Genomic DNA, 21,256 nt, shown 5'->3' with positions numbered 1-21,256 from the left:
ATAATTTATGATTGGTATATTATTTGTTTAGTATATATTTTCATCACAAAGCTGCTTCCTGTGGCACCGATGTTGTGAGAGGGGAAGGGGGAGGTGAGGACGAATGGTGGCGGGAGGGGAACTCGACTGGCCTGCCAATAGGCAATCTCCGTTTTCTGTTGGGACCTCTTCGTGGCTGTTGCCTCTCGATCCTTCCTGGCCAATCGTTCTTGATCATGAAGATGTGTGCTGCAATTTCATTTTTATTACATTGTATATCAGAAAATAACACAAAAAGTTTGCCAAGCCGTCTTCAGGGCTTGGCTGTGCACGGTGATACCAGCCTTGGTGAAATTGTATATTTATGGCTTTTGCTTAGCAGATTCCCATACATTGTAATGTGGATAGTAATCAAGGTTTTATCCATAGAATATAGTACGACAAGGTATTACAAGATTTTTCTGCCTTAGTTGTAGATATTGCTGACGGGGGGTGAAAGGTTATGACCTTCCGTCTCGTGCTGCCGAATAGAATTTACGATTTCCCCGGGAGCAGGTGAAACCGGCTACTTTTCCTTATATTCAAGGTTGACCTGTTGATTATATATTTTTTGCTTTTCCCGTATACTGAGTTTGCCTGCTGCAAGTGTGGCTATGGTAATCTAGTACACATTGCGTGCAGTTAAGTTTCCCTTTCATCGTGACGCTGTTTTTTTTCAGTTGGTAGATATGCATTGCCTGCTGAGTTCCGTTTCAAAAAGCAGTACAGTGTTCCCATGCGTTATATACTTAGTTGTGTTTTTTTTTTTTTGCATTACCAGATATTCGTAAACGTCAGTGATATGTGTGCTTCCCAAACGGTCACAAATGTAGCCTACCTTATTTACATATTTGGCCAGTTGTTTTAGGCTTCGTACCTTCGTTAAAGCTTGCCGGAACTGAGCTTGCTACATCGCAGGTTGTCCTCAAATAAACTAGGGACACTCATTCCAAAGTTCATGACAGACTTATTATTAAACTAGGGAAGCAATAAGATACAGGATAAGATGAGGATTGCCAGTCTTGTAACGTACACATGAGTGAAGCGATGAGCTTCGTCAGGAAATGCATCGGTGTAACTGAAGTAATTATTTACAGAAGTCGCCTTCATTCCAGCCTCCTATTGTGATACCTACTGCTAATTGCCTACCATATTCTAACGCCCCCTTTTCCCCCTTCGTGGTGACCCCTTCGTGGTGACAGGGTTAGGTGACGGGCGGCAGCCAGAATAAATATATAAGTATCACTTGATTCGAAAGGGATCTAGATAGGTTTGTGTTGTTTAGGAAAGTAGATTGGCGGCAGCCAGGATCAAAGGCGGTGGAAGGGAGGGGGGTGGGTTAAACTCGATCCTTCCTCCTTTGTTATCAGCCTTGAACTCTGTTTTGCTCTCCATTGCGGACAGATACCTATGATGCATCAGAAGCATACAAGCACACACACACACACACACACACACACACACACACACACACACACACACACACACACACACACACACACACACACACACACGCACACACACAATTATATATATATATATATATATATATATATATATATATATATATATATTTGCTGTAATCTAGAAATAAGCTAAACATTCGGCAATAAAGTATAAAAGTATTTGTGTAAGTATCTGCTATAATATGTGATTCGTTCATTTGTTTTCCTCCCCAGACGCTGTATTACTTGCCTTTCCCAGTCAGTGTTAAAACCCTTTGCCCAGGTCTTTGGTGTCAAAATAAGTGACACATCGTCTTCAGTTGGCGTTGTTTGTGAAACCCGCGCCTCGTAGTCATGTTTTGGCCTTCTGCTGCTGCTACCTCCTCCGTTCCTACATTAAATCTATCCCACCAGATGGCTACCTGGCAGGAAAGGTCAAGTGGTCATCTTAATGTGAGGCGTGCCAAATACATGAAAGGATAACAAGAAGGGCAAGCAGGAAAGATCCAAGGCTTGTGTTTCTAAACTCTGAGTGTCGTGTGGGACTGTTTTGGATTTGATGAGCCATCAATTCATGCGTATTGTAAACAGAATTCACTGGCGATCGAAGCATATTTAAAAGGTCAGCATGAACTCTTTTGGTAGGACCACATTATGTCAAACAAGGTGGCGGCACATTAGGCTAGCATGCTACTTGCTTTTGCTACTTCGTATGAGTAGAAACGATTTTGGTTATGATATTGCAGACCGTAAGAACATCTCAACAATGTGTGTACCATTCGTACAAATTTAATTTCTCTAGTTCGTCATTCAGCTTCTAACTATATGACGCGAGAGTAATTCGACATTTGTAAATTTGAAATATATATATATATATATATATATATATATATATATATATATATATGTATGTATGTATGTATATCGTAACCGAAGTCGTTTCTACTCAAACGAGATAGCAAAAACAAGTAGCGGGAAATGCTTAGTGTGCCGCCACCTTTACTCTGATAATTAAGAAACGACGAAAGTTGACGTCACGTGAGTTACAACGTAAGGTTTTAGGAACTGAAATACTAGGATATAAAGTTTATAGGTTTGGCGCTGTGGAGCCTTGAAATATGTGAGATTCCACCAGTTATAACTTCATTGCCACTAAATTTGACGTTTCTTTCAGTATATAAAACCTCAATGAATGTGATACATTGTAAGGTAATGTTATTGTGCAGTGATCTAAAACACTTTAAGATTCACTTAGATAACCACCTAAGCAATATGCTGTAATGCCTGCCATTTATTATTATTATTCACATTTTTGTTTTTATTATAAATTGCTCTTTTTATGTTTACTATTTATAATTATTTATTCTACTTATTTATTTATTTTTTTATAAATTTATTTCGCATCCGACCTAGTTGTGGACCACAAAGGTCTTCTGTTGGCATGCTCTTTCCTTGTAATCCTTAGTAATCCTGTACGCTCCGTGGAGTCCTTTCATGGTATGGTATACGTTGTACCAAATCAACTTTAGTACATGCCTCCTCTCTCTATTTCCCACCTATGTGCTATTTGATTATTTCTTATTCTGTATATAGTAAAGAAAGTTGGCAACATAGGAAAAAAAGCGCTGTTGCCAGGTGTCATAGAATTTATTCAAATCATTGTTATAATCCTAAAACGTGATCTTTATTGTATTATACAACTTTCTTAACTATATAGAGAACAAAACAAATGAAATAGCACATAGATGGAAAATAAGAGAGAGAGAGGGGCATGTACTAAGGTTGATTTGGCAGAATTGCTAGTAAATCACTCTGAACGGACTCCTTGGGGCGCACAAACTATAGGACTGTGATGTTGCATAATAATGGGAATGCCATAGTGACAGTGTCCAATATGACTTTGTAGAAAGATTGATGTCGAACCAATATACGCCATATAATTATTGGGTTAATATTTATGGACAGCGCACTGTAAACAAGCTTGGCATGTTAATAGTCTCTCACACCGTGGGAATAGAATAAGCAGTATAGGCTCGACCTATGAAATCGGACTAGGACAACTACCCCCGGATAACAGCCCCATAAGACAATCACCCCCCCCCCCCCCGAAATGTAATTCGCTACGATTAACCGGAACCAATGCCATCCTAAGAAGGCTGACATTGGGATAACTAAAACCTTGAATGACTTAAATGAAACCCAAAAATTAAAAATTAATATTTATTTTCTTATAGCATCAATGTATATTTTTAACGTTGCATTTGCAATAGATAACTAATATGTATGAGAAGTCATAGGTTATATGCTCATAAACACAGAAACAATTGTTTCTACTTTTAACACTGATATATAAGCATTATCAAAGGGTGTCACCAAATTGTCGTTACATGTGGATGTTATACGCAATACCACGTAAAATATCTAGCAGATGACCGTTACCATATATCTGAACCAAATGGAGAATACGCATAGATGTGTCTTGATATTTTTTTTGTGCTGAGGTGTGATATCACCGGCAAGTATTGGCGTGAGTTGGACTTAATGTAGTGATTGCTGGCGTTTCAACTTATTAATGGGCTTCCACGGGCTTCATCAGAAAATGAAAACGACTTCCGATACAATATCTTATTTTTCAAACCTCCAAATATAGAATTATATTTCCGCCATGTATAGCAAACCTAAGTAATGAACTCAGAGAGATTGTAGACCCTGTACGAATGTTAGATTACACTGTTGAAATGTTCTTAGAGAAGTCTAGATTTCTGTTAGCGAAGTCCTATTCTAGTTATTCAAATGGAGGTTGGAAGAAGGATGTGGGAGGGAAAATAGCCCAGTGTGATAACTCCATAAGGAATGTCCATATGTTCGGGTGCCAACCTCCGATTGATGAATGGTAACCACAGTGCCAACCTTCTGTGTAACGGTTTGTTCTTGATATCCATCAACTGTTCTGTCATACAATTTTCGGAGGGTATTTATGTATTGGTTAATATAATCTTGTATTTCATTCAATATATGATTATGAAAATAAATGGTATTATAGGTAAAATAGTATGAAAATAGTGTAGCGTGTTCGTGGATGAGAGAAACACTTTCTTCTTCAGTTTGATATTTTGAGTCACAATACAGACAATTTAGATTCGCAGCACCGACACTGAAAAACAGAATAATTCACTCCCCCTACACAGACTGATTTGCCTGACTGACTGGCTTCGATTCCCTGAGTGACTGACTCCTGAGCCTCTCTACTTGTTTTGTACTTAGCCTTGAGTTTCCAAAGTTTCCTTGTCTCTGTACTTATTTTCCGAATTTCGATGTTCTAATTTTATAACAGCCTATTTTATTGTTTAGTTCTACCTCTATAAGTTACCTCTATGTTATATCTCTTCTTATACTATTAAATTTAATGCTTTCCTATCCCTACTTCAGTCAATTGATATCTAACTCGTTTTGAATCTCCCCATCTCTCCTTGACATATTTCCTTTTCAGCTTCTGATAAGTTCTGATAATCTGCTGTCACTTGTTTTACTTGATTTTTTCTATCGACTCTCACTCATCGCGGCAGTGGCTGTTTATAACCCTTTGTGCCACGTGGTTTGAACGTTCATTAATTTCTAATTCCTATGTGTCATATGCAGTGCAACAATAGCAACATTTTAGTAACTACACATGTTGAAGTAGATTAAAAATTAAACATTTTGAACAGTTTTTAAATATATAAAATGATAATAAATCGGGGAGCAATTGTCCAGGGGGTCAGTTATGTATTAATATAATTTGCATTTTCTTTGAAATAATGATAATAAAGATAATAAGAAATTAGCAACACTTTTAGTGACAATACATGATGAAATAAATTAGAAATTAAGTATTGGGAATAATTGTCCGTGGACAATTGTTTTGCTCTCCCTACCAGATGTATACTATGCCTTGGTTACTTGGTGACAAAATTGGTGCTTTCTTTAGTGACATGACACATGTTGCGTGAATATGATATGCAATGTTGCAGTTATCTGTAGCATTTTATGTGTCTGACCCAGTTATCAGCAAACTACACCTGAATGAAATACCACAGGCAGTAATAATAGTGTAGTATGTCAGGATATTGTGGTATTTCAACTAGAATATTCACGTAAAGATATGTACGATATAAAGATACTAATCACGTATTAATAAGCCAAACACCACACTGAACTCTTTGTTAGATCATTGCACTGATTTGTAAACACGCTATATATACAAACACAGTGTATATGTATCACTTAATTCACTAAACCTATTATTTTTATTGTTACGATTATTATAATAATAATTGTTATTCTTATTCTTGTTATTATCATTATCTGCACTCGCATTATACATATATATATATATATATATATATATATATATGTATATATATACTGTATATATATGTATATGTATATACATATAAAAATATTCTTGAAAAAGCGCTTGGGTAAGTCGGGGTCAGGTGGTATTCTTCTTCTTCTTCGCGTTCTTCTTCTTCTTCTTCGCGTTCCTCTTCTTCTTCTTCTTCTTTTTCGCGTTCTTCTTCGCGTTCTTCTTCCTCGCGTTCTTCTTCGCGTTCTTCGCATTCTTCCTCGCGTTCTTCTTCGCGTTCCTCTTCCTCGCGTTCCTCTTCCTCGCGTTCTTCTTCCTCGCGTTCTTCTTCGCATTCTACTTCGTGTTCTTCGCGTTCTTCTTCGCGTTCTTCTTCGTGCTGGGGATCCCGTGTTGGGGTACCGCCCCGAGGCCGAAGGGGAAAACGAGGGATTAGAGCGCGGAAAGTTGCGGCCGTAGGCCGCTGTTTGCGCAGCCAAGCCCCCGACGAAGCCGGGGAGGGCGAAGCCCGTGGCTTTTATATATATATATATATGTGCGTGTGTGCGTCCGCGGAGCACTAGCGCCTGACGGTAGGCACACTAAGCTTTTGAACAAAATTTGAAGTGAAATTGTTCTAATATAAATCGTTTTCACACAGGTATCGCGACCTAGATCATACCTAATAATTGGAAATTCATATTCATTAACCTAGGGTTCAAAAAAGTGTGAACAACAGGAGGCATAAAATCGCAGGTCCGTTAGTATACTTAAGCCATATGGGGAGTCTGCTGGGTACAAAAGATGAGGAATCGAAGAGCATGCATCTTCCCAGTATACGACAGTCAACACATTCAGGTGCAAGGTAGCTGGTGGGAGGACACTCGACATCCGCTCTGAGTGTCGGTTGAAGATGTAAACGAACGACGTGGACAGAACTGGAGTAAAAACAAAACGGTAAGAGAGCCACTGAATTAAATGCAGTTTGTGCACTCTAGGGTGTCTGCTACGTATGATCATTCAAGTAACGGTTGAAAGCCGGCATAGCAGACTTCGTTACTGACTACCGGGAGAGTGATCGGGTACGCTCACGATCGGCCAGGTTTTTTATACCTCGTCTAGTGCTTCTCCCAACACGCAGGGCAGTTCGGACTTCTTTCAGAACCATATCCTCGAACAATACTCTGCCTGTGACACCTCATTCTCCAATTGTACGCTTTGCCATGCAGTTGTTTACGAGTAATTCAGACTAGGAATTCACCGCTGGAGACGGGGCAGAATTTATCTTTCTTCGTATCAGTTTTGAATGGATAATCCCGAGTCTCGATAATTTCCTTTATCTTCTCTCCTTCACTCTAGAGTCCTCTGTGCAATGTCGAATCCTCATTAGATTATTAAATTCTGTTTTCTTTGTCACACCAACCCAGTTATCAGGATTTACAACCGGTACTGTTCCTTCCAGATGTCGTTTTGATTTCAAAGGTGCGATTGCTCTGTATCTACAGAACAATCGTATACTGTGCGTCCGAGCCTCAGTCCTCTGATTTTTGTCCATACGGCTGAAATTCAATTTTCATCATCCCAATGTACAATTGGGTGCTGTTTAGTATCGAGAATTATTAAAAATTTAAAGCAGTTCCATGGAGAACCCTATTTTCGGTTTTCTAAAACCGACACATGGTAGTGTTCACCACCAACTTGGATTTCTTCCTCTAATTATGCAGCCCGTGAATTAACGCTTTTTTATTTTTTTTTTTTTTTTTTTTATCCAGTATGGGCGGGAACAGCAACTTCAGCACCCAACCCTTATTTCTTAGAACAGTTGATCCAACATTCTCTAACTCTTATTCTAAGCTTTCCATTCTTTTGGGTTCCTCTGGCCACAACTTCATTCCTGTTACGAAGATCGATTTATTACTGTCTAGAAATATTTTGCACAGATAACTTCTCCAATGCTGTGAGTATTGACTTCTGCTCCTACGATACACCATTCCATTGGTGTTTGCAGAACGTATTACTAAGGCACGGACCAGCCACTTAAACATTATGGTCTGCTGCAGACCCTTTCCAGCTTTTTTTTTTTTTTTTTTTTTTTTTTAATCTTTATCCTAAAAGTCTATTTCATTGGGAAAAATATTCAAATATATCGGTCCGTTTTCGTATGATTTGTAGCTCATTGATGTACCTCAACGCACGAAAATAATTGGTTCCTGTATGTCTTTAGTAAGGAAGTCAATTTTTCCGTTTTTTTTTTTTTTTTTTTTTTTTTTTTTTTTTTTCTCTCGAGTGCACAAAGATGAACTCTTCACCTTAAAATTCTTTCGATTTCTGTTGCTCCTATGTACATGTCTGGTTAACAAAATAATAATAAATTCAAATGTTAATGTATAACGCACAGAACTTTTGTGACTTCATGTTGATAATAACAATGCCTTGGGTTTCCATGCTAGAAAAGCCGGTTGCAGATTGTCGCCATCAGTTCATTACGGGCCGCGGTTTTTTTTTTTTTTTTTTTTTTTTTTTTTTTTTTTTGTGAATTTCTGTATTTCTATTTTCGTGAGTAGGTGTCTACCTGTAATTAGATGATGAAAAACTTTTTAAATTATAATTTCGTGACATGGACGTATAGACTATTGTTAACGTGGGGAAATACAAAGGAGATGCTGTGCTTCTTGCGAACTGGAAGGGAGTAAATTTAGTGGAAACTGACTTGATTTAAGTGTACAAGTTCATGATGGTGAGAAATAAGTTAGATTGGAGTTAGACTTTACATATATATCTAGGCGGTTTTTAAAAGTGCTAGTTGTACTTACATTTACGACATGAATAGGTAGTTTGTCCCAAACATTTACAGTGCGGTTAAAGGAAAAAAAATATAAATATATGCATTAGGGTTTGATCTTTTATAAATCTTTTGTAACCATTATTTCTTGTGGTGTTACAACGGTTTGCAATAAAGTGTTAATTTTTTAAGGCAGTTACTGATAATAACGCCAAGATAATTTTCACTTTCTACTTGAATTAGAAGCAGACAACTTTATGGATGGGGATGACAGGTGGTAATGGACATGGAACTGCCTAGTGAACTGCCGTATGGTCTCTTGCAGTCTCTTTCATTTTTATGTTCTTATGTTTACCCATGCATAACTTTACACTTTGGTTAAATTTCAGTGGGTACTTTTGAAACCATTGCTCTGGCTTGAGTAGGTTTAACTTGTCTTAAGCGGGCCCATATACCATCAATTATATTGCGCAATTTCATTGTCAATACTCTGAATTGACAATTAAATTGACCGTGTATGGGCGATATATCGCCCATACACGGTCAATTTAATTGTCAATTCAGAGTATTGACAATGAAATTGCGCAATATAATTGATCGTATATGGGCCGCTTTAGTTCGCCATTCAGCTTCTCAGTGTATGACGCAAGAGTAATCTAACATTTGGATTTTTGAAAAGCAAAATATCGTAACCGAAGTCATTTCTGCTCAAACAAAGTAGCAAAAGCAAGTAGCGAAAAATGCCTAGTGTGCCGCCACCAAGTAAAACGTCAAGATCACGTGACATGAGGTCGTTTGAGACGACGCTCTTTAGCCATGTGCTCTGTGTGACGTGAACTAATGAGGTCTCGTAAATTTGAATTACCAGCATTCGAAGGTTCGTGGGTCAGAATAAAACGTAAAAATCATACTATGTGATAACTGGGTGTGAAGACATTGTGTGATATATTATGATTTAATATGTATATATATGCGTAATATATATATATATATATATATATATATATATATATATATATATATATATATATATATATATATATGCATGTATGAATAAGTATATATATACATATTCATTCCGCTCCCATCCGCCACCCTTTCCTTCCTCTCATCGTAGCTCCTCGTAGATGACGGATATTTCCTGTATCCCGCCCTCTGGCCTGGGTCAGAAGCAATGCAGCAAGACACAGTACATCCATAGTAAGTCCGCTTCTCTTAATCGGCGACCCCCCCTCTTTCCGTCCCCTCGTGCAGAAAAAGAGAAGGGAAGAAATCCCTTCGGGCTGCGTCAAAATATGATTCACACATAACCACTCCCTACTCCTTCCCCCTCCATCCCCTTCCCCCTCCCTTCCATGTTTACAGTATTAGCTATACACAGCCGCTCGCCACTCGCCCCTATATCCTGCCTTCTTCCTTCCTTGCTCAACAGATATTCTCCACTTGCTCAAAGCCTCATTCACCCCATCCATCCATCTCATCCTCGGTCGTCCTCTCAAGTTCACTCCCCCTACCTCTGCCTTCCACATTAAATTTAACTATCTTCACTCTTCCCATGTGTCCAAACCATCCCAGTGCTCCATCATCAACCCCACCGGCCATCTCCTTTTCCATCTCCGCTCTCCTCCTCACCTTGTTTCATACTCTGTCCAACCTTGGTACCCCTATCATAATTCTCAGACATATAAATTTTCCTCTCTGCCTCTCTTAAGTTCTAAGTCACCGCTCCATACAGTACCGTCGGCACAATCATCCCTTCACATAATGAAATTCAGTAACCTCTTTGTATCCATTCCCAGATGCCTATTTCTCATGACACTTTTTAATCCCTCAAGGCATTTACTTCTCTCAATCTACAATTTACCTCCACCTCCACTCTTCCATTTCCTACCACATGCGACAACAAATACCTAAAACTATCTACTTCCTTCAGCCTCTCGACTTTAAGACTTACTTCCAACTCACTGCCATCCTCTCCTCTTGTACATCTCATTACTTTACTTTTATCCACATTTACCTTTAACTTTCTCGTATCGCATACCTTCCCAAACTCTGTCACTAAGTGCCTTAATTCCCTCTCTGACCCTGCCACAAGCGCAGTGTCGTCAGTAAACAACAACTGGGTTATCCCCAACTTTTCTCCATTTTCGTTAACTATCTACATTGCCCTGCCCATTACTCTCGCATTGACTTCCCGCATCATCCCATCCATATATACATTGAACAGTCATGGTGACAACACATCCCTGACGCAGCCCCACCTTGTATAACTTGTAACTGCACAAAACTTCCTCTTTTCGGATTTAATTTGGTCCCATGCTATCCCAACTGGTATTCTCGAGTTCTATAAAGGTATTCAACTTGTAGTCTGCGATGGTTCTCATGTAGGCGTAGATCGTCATCATCTATACGGTATTTAATGTGCGAGACTTTGATATGCTTGGGCAGGGCGTACTTTCAGCTGCACTCTGCCCTGTAAGTACACAAGACAGTGCTGTTAGATCTTCAGGTGACGATTATCCAACGGGAATAGTAATAATTGTTGACCCAGGTTCCACTGATAGGAAACCCGCAACCTTAGCGGCTGGTAATAGTCCTCTGGCCCTCTCATATATCTCTGGGAAGAACCGTTGGAATACTGTTTGTGTTGGTGAGGAATTACTACTATGTCGTCGGCTTATAGTAAGGAAGAGACCAGTCACTGGTTATCAGCTATCCTTGTATTAAGTTTGGAGGAAATGTTGTCAAAGTTGATAGAAACTAGATCTGGACCAGGAAATTAAGTCTCAGCCCTACAGGGCAACCTCCACATGGAAGGGAAAGTATTGTGCAAATATATTTCCTATTGATGAGTTATTGATGCAATAACAACGAAATAGATATTTTGTCTCGTAGTTTTGACACACCATGGGTCAGATTCGGGTGTCCGGAACAGTACGACAAGGTCCCTTCCCTTTCTGCGTGCAGCGTCCCCCTTCGCCCACCACCCCACGCCTCACACCCTCCATTGTCCCCACGCGCGCGCCCTCAAGCTCACCGCTCTCTTTCCTCGTCCACCTCTCTTCTGTTTCTTGTTCTCCCACATCCTCTCTAACGCCCACACTACCTCCACGTCCAAGAGACGTTCAGCCACTAATGTAGGATCATCATCACGTATCCACTGCCTTCATACCACGTGACCCAGCTGAAGTATCTGGGCCCTAGTCACCGCAGAGCGATCGATATTCGATTTATATATGTTGGTGTCTATGGCATGTAACAGTCTTAAGCCGCGTGGCACCAGGGTGTGTAGCCATATTAGAATGAAGTTGATTTTGGCTCTCGTTTTAACTCTTAGAATACAGTTGAGTGCATGTATATATAGGTGTAATATATATATATATATATATATATATATATATATATATATATATATATATATATATAAGTATTTACTGTTTATGAGCACGCGCATACACGCACACATACATGGTGCCTACAGCTTTTCAAACAAGGAGATGTATTATTACTGCCATGCTATATAACCAGAAGTTGTCTCAAATATATTATAATTTCTCGTAAAGGATTAATAGCGATAGTGTCATTGGGAAGTTTGTTTAAGTCTCTTCTGCGCAAGGGTTCCTCGAAGCTGAATGAAATCGTCTGATGTCTACCAAAACAAAGTCCTTTATTGTTTCGATTTCGGTGTTCACTCTACTGGGCTTCCACGGGCTTTACCAGCGCGACCGTTAGGAGTCCGTTTGAGGAAGAACGACTTCGGTTACAATATTTGATTGTTCAAATCTCCAAATATCAAATTATCTTCCAGTCACATATAGCAAAGCTGAATGATAAACTGAGAGATTGTAAACCTGTACGAATGTTAGACACACTGTTGAAATGTTCTTAGAGAAGTCTGTAAGCGAGGTCACATTCTAGTGATACAAATGGAGGTTGGAGGTAGAACGTGTGAGGGAAAAATAGTCCAGTGTGATAAACCCTTTACAGTGAGCTGGATTGCCAAAGGCGTACGCGAAGAGCTCGACAGTGACTGTACCCCCCATTGCATGTTGTCACTCATGAAAGCTTGGAGGAGGAGGTGGATGGGAGTGGGGATGTTTGGGGGGTGCTGCTCGCTGATCGAAACTTCACCCTTTCTACACTGCGAGTCTGTGTAGACTCTCATGACAGGTAACACGAGCATACACGACATAAATGTGTGCCCAGAGTGTAATCAAGTTAGTATACAGAAGCGAATCGCTGTCAGGAGAGGCCAGATCGGAAAGAAACCAAAGCCCAGACCCCGATACTACGAACTGACTTAGTAGTCACAATGGAAGCATCTTAAACAATTATGCGAATAAATATGTCTTGTCTGTGCGCTCCAAGAAGTCCGTTCAGGGTGTGGCATATGTCGTGATTTACTTCTAGCCATTCTGCCAAATCAATCTTATTACATGCCTCTCTCATTTCCCCCATCTAAGTGTTATTTGAATTTATTTTATTCTGTAGATAGTAAAGGATCTGTATAGTACAACGGGCATCACTTTTTAGGATTATAACAGCGATTTGAATAAATTCTACGACGTGTGACACGCTTTTTCGCACGCCGAGATGTCACAGGTGAGGTAGGTGGGATGGGTTGATCTGGCATAACGAATGACACCCTGAACCGACTCCTTGGAGCGCACAGGGTATACCCACTGTTCTTAAACATAAAACAAACAAGATGTACCACGTGGCTCAGTTTCAAAATTTAAGCGAACTGGGAACCTTGTTAGACCCTTGATGGGGATATGGAAAGGGTTCTACCAGCTGATTAAAATTGTCTGAGGACGTCCAGGAAATATCTGAGGTGTAATGTACAGAGTGCACCCTACCCTATTTTACATTACTAGAATATGACTTCGCTTATAGATATCTAGATTTCTCGAGTACATGTCAATAACATGTCTAACATTGGTATAGGTTTATAATTTCTTAGTTCGTCATTCAGCTTTGATAAATATGTAAGATATAAGATTTGATATTTGGGGATTTTAGAAATAAGATATTGTAACTGAAGTCGTTATTACTCAACGGTCGGCGCTGTTGAAGCCCGTGGAAGCCGGCAAGTGGGACTACGTCTCGTGGGAGGACTGTATGTAGTCTAGTCTTCTAGTAGGGAGTCTGGCTCCACAGGATTTACGCAGCATAATTCTTCCATAGCCTCCGTCGGCATCTGTGGTATCCTTTGCACAGTTTGTTACAGGTGATGTCAAATAAGGGGAGGATCACTGGTTGGCTATTCCGAGGAACCCCTTTGGCGTGGTCATTCTCTTTCCGGATCTTGGTCCTAGTTAACGCCGGGAGATTCCATTTAGTTGAGGGAACGACCCTTTAGCGACGGAAGTCTGGAGACTCGTCGACATAAAAAAAAAAAAAAAAAAAAAAAAAAAAAAAAAAAAAAACAAAACAAAAAACATGGATTGTACCGCCCGGTTGATGTCATCGAAATTTAAGTCGTTTGTTTATCAGTGCGTTGCATTTAGAGAAACTGAAGGCTTAATGGATATTTGCTTGAGTTGATGTAATTAATAAATTATCCTATGCATTAGGATGATTAAAGGTGTAAATACAGTTTACCTACAATGAATACAATTTATACCACATCATACGAGCACAGCCTACAGGGCAGAACAAGAAATCCCCTAAAGCATAATAATCACTATTAACGCACAAGTGTCAAAGAAATAAAAAACATATTATAAAACTTGCCAAACTAATTCCATCTTACACCAAACACCTCCAGACAAGATTAAAGGTCTTGACATCCATAAGAATCTTAGCAGCACGCCTCCGCTGTAGGCACCATCCACCATATGATGAGTATCAGCCCGGAATAGGATTGGAGAGAACACCTTTCCTGCACCTCAGAGGGACTCGTCGTTACTGCATTGTTTGTCTGCCTTGATGCATAGCGTGGGCGAATCCATGACTTGGTCAGCATGTACGTTCATAATCTCGTTTCGTTTCCCGCAAGAAAGCTCCGTAGAGTCCGCTATCAGTGAGATCTGGTGATCAGCCACACTATCCTGCAACAAAACCGGGCCTCTTGCAGCTACCGACTAAAAGAGAATGTCACAACACGGAGTGTCACTTTGATAATAGACGGTAGGGACGTATGAATCGAGAAGACTTCTCACTCTTGGAAGTTTCCTTTTTCGGTCTAAATACACTATTCTAATGACACACGGAATCGTGAGAGCTCATGTAAACACGGTCATATAATTGGGGTTCCAACGTTGAAAAGCCTGCGAGTTCCTGTAAAAGAGCATTACCAAAATAAAAGGTATTTTAAATCTAGAATAAAGAAAGAGGAAATGGACCTTGTTAGGTCATATATACAAAAGGAATGACAAAAGCAACTACAGAATGGAAACAGATATGGGCCTAGAGGAAGGGTGGGTGGAGAGATAGACCTATGACCAGATATCCAGATTAGAGGCGTTTGGAAGAGGCATTTGTTTACCAGTGGACTGGCTTAGACTGCTCATGATGATTCTTCCGTCATGCATAACAGTGTCACCAGGTTGGATGTAGGCAAAAATGGCTATGAAAAAAGCAACCGAAACATGAATGAATTGAGATCGAGTCTGATCCTTAGAATCATGAAGTTCCCCCGTCTAGAAAAAAAAAAATCTGACAAGCAGAAAAAATAGAAAGGGTTAGTGTTTACGAAATAAATTCTAATCCTTTTTGACGCCAGGTGTCACTTGTCTGATAAATATATATATATATATATATTTGTATATATATATATATATATATATATATATATATATATATTACGCGAAGACTTATAGCTCTGCTGGAGTGGCCGAGGAATTAAATTGGCTGGAAAAAAAAATCGACGGAACATACAAATTTAGGAAGCCTGTCACCCATAGACATCAGGAGGTTTCATTCGTGTACGAATAGAATCGCTTGCCGGCACACAGGAGGAGGATTAAAGAGGATAAACGGATGCAGACGGGTTAATCGAGAGAGAGGCTGACCTTTCGCATAGCGAGTGAGGTTGTTTCCACCCCGTGATGAGCCAAGTCAGTTGCCGGGCAGGAGCAAGAGAGGAGCCGGTGAGTATGAGTGGAGCGACGGGGCCCTCGTCCATGCACTCTCATCACCGTTTTCTTTCAGCTCAATGAAATCGCTTGTCGCCAACAGGAAAATGGGTCTTCCTTGCAGACGGCAGAATCTGTAATCTCGTTTCACCGTTAAGGACGTATGCTAAAAGAAAAGGAGAAACGCAGACGGAAATCAGGATGTAGTGCAACCATCCAATAATAATGATGATAAAGATAAAGAAAAAAACTAAATAGATGTTTGGTTAGGATGCTCTGTGTCGGCGAGTTCATCGAGATGGGATATTACCATCTTTAAAGGCCCGAGATTTTCCTCAGGAGGATGAGATCCTGTCTATGTGTATTTTTCTGGCTGTCGTCAGGCTATCTTTACTATATCTTGTCATTTTAAATTTAGGGGAACTGTGGAATGTATATATACCATATGTATAGATACATGTATGTATGTATATATATATATATATATATATATATATATATATGTATGTATGTATGCAACAAAACCACATTTCCTGAGGGGAATGATAATGAAATAACAGTAAGGTCTTTCGTGTACTACATCTCGAGACAAAATACATCAAATGTAGAGGTAGAAATAAGTTTGTATACATTAAGTTGCCTGGGAATGGGCGTGACCGCTTTCTGACCATAATCTCCTACATCTCCGAGTTCCACTGCCAAACCTGGAGGAACCCGTTTCTTGATTAACACTGTTAACAATTTGTCACATTTAAATTGTCCATCGGTTAGATTAATATTTACCTGGTATGTACCCGAAATTAGACTATTCAATTACATTGCTTTTAAGGGGATCTTTTGTCCTTGTTAACTTCACCACCAACCCAGTCAATGCGATAAAACATGGACGTGTGTTGGAAAATGCAAATATTTAACTACGCTCTTGTAACACTGTGTTGTGATATATCTTTTTTAGTTCTTTTCCTTTTTGATCGATGTAAAAAACATCAACTTTTATAAGAGACTTAGTATACCACTCCCAAATTATTTTTGGGACTACTTTTTATGAGAGATTGTTTATCATCATATTTAAAAGGTACTTGTTTATTTTCGTAACAATGGGGACTATATTAAGGTAATTATCATGAAAAGGTAATATAAGAGTTAGTTTTTAGCTTGGTGGCTTTGGTTAATGATCTTGGTAGGGTATTTAATTTCTTAACGATATCTTGGATTATAATGAATTCATCTTCTAAAAATTCAAGGTTTGATACTCTGTATGCTGTGAGGTATATATAAATGAAAGCAGACTTTTTTACATTTAAGAGATGATTTGAAAATTAATGAAAATGAGAAAGTATGTTGGTATCATCTCTAACGTTTTCTATATCTAAGAAAGGAAGTTTGTTGTTAGTTTTAATTTCCTGGGTGAAGTTAATGGAAGGAGCTAATGAATGTAATTGTAAGATGAATTTTTCCTTAGTTCGAGTTTGGCCATAAACACAAAATATCAACATATCGGGACCAAACTATGCTCGTTTCTTTGATAAAAGGTTAGAAGATGGGTTTCATAATATTCAATGTAACATTAGCTAAAAAGGGAGCTAGAGGCACCTCAAAACCAAAAATTGAGTGTCATACCTTCGAGTGAAAAAGATGAATTGACTACACAACCTGATGAGGTTAATTATGCTATATTGTAGTATTAGCAGGAGGCCATTTTGAATACAGGCTTTGTTAAAGTGTATAGCAGTGGTAGTATTGTTCAGTTAGTACGAAGCACTCTCAACGTTTCTTATGAGTTACATTATGGTGAATAGAAAAACAGGAATGAAATGTGGAGTATGACCGATGGGATTTTGTACCCAACAAGAATCTCTTGGAAAGGGTGTCGGCCGTTGCTACCCACGGAGCTCCATCGAGTGGCCCGTAGGTTGATGGGAAGCTTTCCTCATAGATAGGAGCGATGTCTGGATATTGATAAAGGATTTATTTAAACGAATAAAAAAACTTATTCTGCTATCTCTACCTATCTTGTTTCCGGTACAGAACAGATGCGTGTCTCCAACTGTTGTCTGGTGAGGGGGTTTCCATGGATGTTATTGCTGTGACGAAGGATAGCTTTATCATGTGCTGTCATCCTTTTAGACAAGGTGGTCGTCGTGGAACCTATATCCTGTGAATTAATGTGACTGCAGTGACCAATGTTGCAGGAGTATTGATATGTTGTAAGGTTCACCACTTGTAAAGGCCTTGCCAGTGGGAGGCAGCTGTTTTTCATGGCGAGGCTGGACGCTCGTCATGAAAAACATGCGCCTCCTACAGATAAGGCAGAACAACCAGAACATATATGTAATATCACGCCGAAGAGTGAGGTGATAGAGAAGAGATTTTAAAGAGGGTAGTACAAAGGATGGATAACACAAACGAAGAGTGATTTACTCAATTTTATTTAATTCATTCATTTCCTAAGATTAGTTGCTAGTCATTAAGAACGGTGTGTAACTCTGGTCCGCAGGGGCGTCGTCAAAGTATTTACAATACTGAATGCATAAATCCTGCAGTGAATATCCGATCCGGGGTACAGAACGTACTGTGCTTTTTGTAAAGGTCATCCGTTGCTGGCGGGTTAACTGAAACATTGACATTTAGAAAGCCCAGTGTGGGTAGTGCCAATCAACTGAATAAAATGAAATGGTCTTATGAAAAGGAAAGGAAATGGGAAAAACGCGGGGAACGAGGAGGTGTCTCGTCAGCTGAATAGAATTCCCAGGTAGCAATGAGAAAGATTCTGATAACTGAAATTCGCAGGTTCCTTTCAAGTGAATAAAGTTGCTGGGTGGCAGAACCAGGTATAACAACGACAGCTAACGCGGACGGCTTAGTCTAAATGTGATCTTGAACATAGAAATTGAGATTGATTAAATTCGTGTAGCGGCACACAGGTAAACACAAATGAATTTAGCTCACGCAGAGGAATCAATTAGGGCACGTTTTGATAATTATAAGCATAAATTATCCGTCGGTTATGTAAAATTGCTTGTCGTCAGCAAAGGAAGGCTGTTGTCTCATATAGCGTCGTCGCATTGCCGAGCTGTAACCCTGAGGAAGCGGTACTCGGTTTAACAACACTCTGAGAAAGCTGTCCTCGGTTTAATAACACTGAGGAAGCTGTCCTCGGTTTAACAACACTGAGTAAGCGTTCCTCGGATTAACAACACTCTGATGAAGTGGTCCTCGGTTGAACAATACTTCCGGCTGCTAGAAAAAAGTGTAATGAGGACATTCGGCATGGACGCGGTCATCGGGATGCGTACGCGCCAGACAGTCGCGAGCTTTCAAAGGAACACAAGAGATGCAAACGCCAACAGATTTATTGGTCCTTACGGGGCTGCTTAGTAATTGAAAGGAGGTGTAAACAGTGTGAACAGTTAAGAACCACTGATTTAATGTAAGTGTATGAGCTCATGATGCTGAGAAATAAGTTATATTGGGTTTGGACTCCATCTGGGCGTTTTTTAGTGTCAGTTATATTTGAACTTGCTTCATGATCATGAACAAGTAGTTTGTTCCAGACATTTACAGTGCGGTTTTATACACACACACACACATATCACACGTCAATTTTTTTTTTCCGGTACGCTAAAGTCGGACTCACTTAAGAAGATAAATAGATAAACCGCCAGTTTCCTTGCTGAGTTTTGTATTTCAACTCGACAGAATATTTGATAAATCACACACATACACAAAATTTCATTATCGCTGCGCTGCGAGTCGTTACTTCAACTCGTGGGCGGGGTGTTGTGTGTGTGCGTGCGTGTAAGGTCACAGCATTGCCCACATCGGTCATATATGAGCTCTGAGCTCTCTTCCGGGAGGGGAATAGCTGTCGATCATGAGTCCAACACGTGATCCAAGACCATGGTGAATCACACACACTCGCACACACACACACAATTATATATATATATATATATATATAAATAAATATATATATATATATATATTCATAAAATTAGCAACTCTGAAGCCCTGCATACGACAGTTTTGGTCAGATTTCATGGGAACACTGGTCTTCTGACTCTTCTCTTTAGTTGTTGCAACATTCACCAGGTGGCTAGACGTGGCGTGGCTCCTTCGCCATAATTATTCTTTCATGTTTTGTATATGATTAAATTATTGGTTGGCAAAATCCACGTTCAGCTACATGAGGGTTCGAACTTAAATCTAAATAAAAATACAAAAATCACATTACGAAAAGAAATAGTTATCCAAGGTGATTATCTCATTCTTAGTGAAGCCTGATTCTCAACATATTTGCTGTAAACTTAAATTTCTGTTAACATTACGTGAAATTAAGAATTATTGTCCCCTTTTTTTTCTGATGTTAAATATTGTCTTTCAATCTCATGACTTTAAATGGCAGCTAACTGTACATAGTGTTCAAGTAAAAACGACCTCTAAGTAAAAATTACTTCACTAAATTTTATAACCATTCAGACATGGCTTACAAAGCACTCTTGAAATATTCTTTGGTTTTACCTCCCAAGTGTCATATTTTTTATATTTGAAAAAGTTCCTCGAATAACAGATAATATGTTCCCAGCAATTTCAGTCGCCACGTGAGAAGCTTTTTGCATCGAAGACTGGCCTGTTTTGGCACGCATGCGTAAAAAGGTTGCTCACTCCTGATCTACGACATGGTTCCTAAAGTGAGCGGTAGAAAGATCTTGAGGGGTGGGGTCAGGATGGCACTAGGAACAGTTAATTAATAACTTTTGTTTTTTACAAAATCTGAAAGACAAAATATATGTCATAAACATTAAGTTAAAGGAACATGTGTGTATTTTATAGAGGATTAAACTGACATAAAAATTACACATTGTAACACATTTTTTGTTCGCTGGTTCTAAGTGTTATTTCTTGATTTGCTATATCCCATTATTGAATTTGTCCAGGTGAGCGTCCAGCATATGAAGTTTAAGGGTCATCCTGCACCCCATGGCGCCAAAAGCCTGTACCAGATCTTGCACCAGCTGCTAATAGTTTTCACCTCTGGTTGCCTAGGAAGCCCTTAACAACTGTTATGAAAAGTTCTATGCTGTTCTATCAATCCTACTCAGTTTATTGGAGAACCCGGTAGATTCAAGTATCTTCTTTATCTGAGGTCCAACAAAAATCCCATTTTTGGATTTGGACTGATAACTTGGGGAAGGACTCAAGAAGGTACTTAAAAGCGGCTGATTTCTGGTTGAGAGCCTTCACGAACTGCTTCATCAGCCCCAACTTAATGTGCAGTAGCGGCATAAGCACAGTACTGGGATCAACCAGTGCCCCCGACTTGACGTTCCGGGACCCAACTACAAATTCTGTTCTCTGCTCCTAGTTCTTCCTGTTGTAGTGGTCAGAGGTGGCTCAGCTGTCCCAAAGGCTGAAGAAGCATTGGAATATGATAAAGCCTCCCTAGAGACCACAATAGTAGTCTTCCTTCAGGCAGGCTGAATGGGCGAGGGGCAGCGTCGAAAACTTGCTTCCATTGTGGAGGAGGACAGCCTTCAAACTTGTGGTAGAGCTGTCTATGAAGAGCCGCCACTCCTTGGGCACAAACGGCACCCCAATAACATCAAAC

General features: G+C 39.5%; 1 protein-coding gene across 10 annotated transcripts in view; it reads left to right on the top strand.

Annotated features, from left to right (window-relative positions):
* Positions 1-21,256, top strand: part of LOC143024863 (uncharacterized) — a 201,958-nt gene that overhangs the window by 263 nt on the left and 180,439 nt on the right. The gene's annotated exons all lie outside the window — the stretch shown is intronic.

The sequence above is a fragment of the Oratosquilla oratoria genome, chromosome 4, assembly GCF_046742065.1.
Source record: "Oratosquilla oratoria isolate Oo_2021 chromosome 4, ASM4674206v1, whole genome shotgun sequence".
NCBI classification, from domain to species: domain Eukaryota; kingdom Metazoa; phylum Arthropoda; class Malacostraca; order Stomatopoda; family Squillidae; genus Oratosquilla; species Oratosquilla oratoria.
The sequence above is the reverse complement of the archived record's forward strand: the minus strand, read 5'-3'. Positions and strand labels throughout refer to the sequence as shown.